A 2,791-nucleotide genomic window follows, 5' to 3' on the forward strand; every position below is an offset into this window, starting at 1 on the left:
AGAGGTGTGTATTGATTTTCTGTGTTTCTGTGTTTGCAGCTGACTGTGCAACATGTGATGGAGTATGAGGAAGATAAGGAGGATGTTTGGGACAAATTTAACAGTGAGATTTTTGATCGTAAAGTTGCCAACATGGTTGAGCTTCTGAAGGCTGGGCACAAATTCAGAAATCAACAGTGGGGAGGCGGTGATGCAGCTGAGCCTAAGTACATGTGAACAAACTAGTATGTACATGTATACAACACATAGTGCGTACATGTGTACAAGCGAGTATTTAATATAAAGTAGCAGGATGACTGTTGATTCTAACTAAAACTCTTCGGTCTTCACATTAAAAATGTATTTTGTAGTGTATATGTAAGCTAAAATTGTACAAAGTATTGGCTAATATAGACAAATTGTAAGACCTCTCTTTAGTCAAAAACTAAAAAATGTACTATCATGGTCAATGATTCACATGTACACAAGTTCAGTTGTACAATGATTTCTATATACACCGATTATTTCATACATTTGCAGGTTTAAGTGTTTGTAAGATCTATAGTGTCAACATGTACACATGTATTTCGGTGTCCATATGTACATCAGTTCATCGTTACATCTATTCGGTTTTAACATATAATTACAAGTTTGAATATTCAAAGGGCCAATATCATCTAATATCAACTGAAATCGTCTAGCATAAAGTAATTGATTCATAACAGCCAAAGACATGTGTAGTAGAGTACCTACACTAACCACATTTTTTAGGAGTAATCTTTAGAGGTCATGATTTATAAGTATGTCTTATGAGGGCGCTGTCCAAAAGTAATGGTTTCTAATTTATGATGTATCATGTGTACAACTGAATATGATGTATCCGTGTACACATATTCAGTTGTACACATGTACTTACGTGCGAGTAACATGCCATATCAGAACCACAAGTGATATAGTTCAAAAACGATATAGATAGTGGATTAAAGCGTTTTCATTACAGCCATAGACATATTTAGTAAATTATTAACATGTACATGACCAAAAAATTCCCAAAATAAAACACAAAAGGCTGCAATATGGTGAATGCACTATCTAAAAGCACCTTCATGTGGATATAGAATTAACCACGATCATATAAGAGTGGGGGATCAATGTCATTAAAGAACTATTTGATGACATAAACATGTAATTCACGCAAGAGGATGTTGGGGCAAAGAGGTACAATCTTTGACATCAGTTCTTTGTCGACCGCAGAGCTCCAAGAGGAGTTGCCGGAAGTCTTCCATTCACCGGCAATAACTATACAATGATCCGAAACCTTCAAACGGTGAACATCTGACATTAGTCTATTTATGTGGCTTAGATTGCACAAAATTAAAGTTAGAAAACTAACCAAACAGTTATCCAAAAGCTAAACATCAAGATTAATGATTTCTTGAATTTTTCTGAGAAAAAAAGTAAGAAGAAGAAGATGACGAGAAAGATGATGAATAATGTGAGAAATAAACTAAAATAGTACGAATAATCTTGACTGTTTAAGATGAAAGTATAGCAATTGATCTAATGATTCATATTAGGTAGATAAATGTCATGTCAAAATCTAGGAGAAATAAGCTGAGCCGTCGGATTATAAAACTGATCAATGGTTGTAATTAAAGTCTGCCTATTATTTGTTTTAGTTAAAAATGTATTATGTTGTGATTGAACTAAATTAGTTAGATTTTGTAAGCATTAGTTACAAAAAGTGTCTTGGTAGAACAATGTGACTTAAAGTGTAATAATAAAGATATAATGTGACCTGCACTTTAAATTTTTCTTTCTTTTACGAAAGTGTCTATCCCGATAACCGTGTGCGGATTTACTTTTTATTTATTGAAAAAACGTAAATAGAATACAAATGAGGTGAATGGTGACTATAAGCCGTTTTACAAAAATATACTGAAAACCGTCCCGCCTATTTGTCGCCATTCATTGCCATTATTTCTCTGATAAACAACATTTTTTTTTGGTAAAATGTTAAGCTTACCATTTTCTGAAAGAAGGATACACTGTTGTTGTTAAACAACTTATTACAAGAGAAAAACAGAGAAGCAGAAAAGAAAGACAAAGGAAACAGACTACACAACAACAATCAAAATAAGAGAAAACGACACTAAGGTGGAAAGAGACGTCTGATGGAAAGGTAGAGCAGGAGGAGCGTGTCGTGGCCATCAGCTGGAGGGGCTAAGGACAAGAGACGATCCCTCATAGAACGATCAACATACTTGGCGATCGCCGCTGCGGTAGAGGAAACATTCTTAAAGATACGGACGTTCCTCTCTCTCCACAGGCTGTAGACGATGACCTGCATCAAAAGTTTAATAACAGACACAGCACCCGAGCAGGAAGCAATATGTGGCAGAGCAATGGTGGTTTCCAAAGAGGCGAGTGAATCCGGAGTGGTAGGGAGCAACCAGCCCGTGAAGTGAGACCAAACTGCAGTTGAGAAGCAGCAGGAGAAGAACATATGAGCGTGCGATTCATGGTCCAGAGAACATAGGGGACACACCGGAGGAACCTGCATTCCCCATGAGATGAGCCTATCTCTAGTAGGCAGCCTTGATAAAACTGACATCCAAGAGACAAAAGAACAGCGGGGAATCTCTTCTTTGAACCAGATAAGTTTATACCACGATACCAGAGGGGAGGGTTGTCTTACAAAGTTCCAAGTAGCTTTAGAAGAGAACTTGGGCAGAAAAGAGTGAGCACCACTCCGCCAAAGGAAACAATCCTTTCCGCGCAAAGATGATGGTGGCTGCATCGTTGAGAGAAC

This window comes from Brassica oleracea, chromosome C8, assembly GCF_000695525.1.
Source record: "Brassica oleracea var. oleracea cultivar TO1000 chromosome C8, BOL, whole genome shotgun sequence".
Taxonomy (NCBI): Eukaryota; Viridiplantae; Streptophyta; class Magnoliopsida; order Brassicales; family Brassicaceae; genus Brassica; species Brassica oleracea.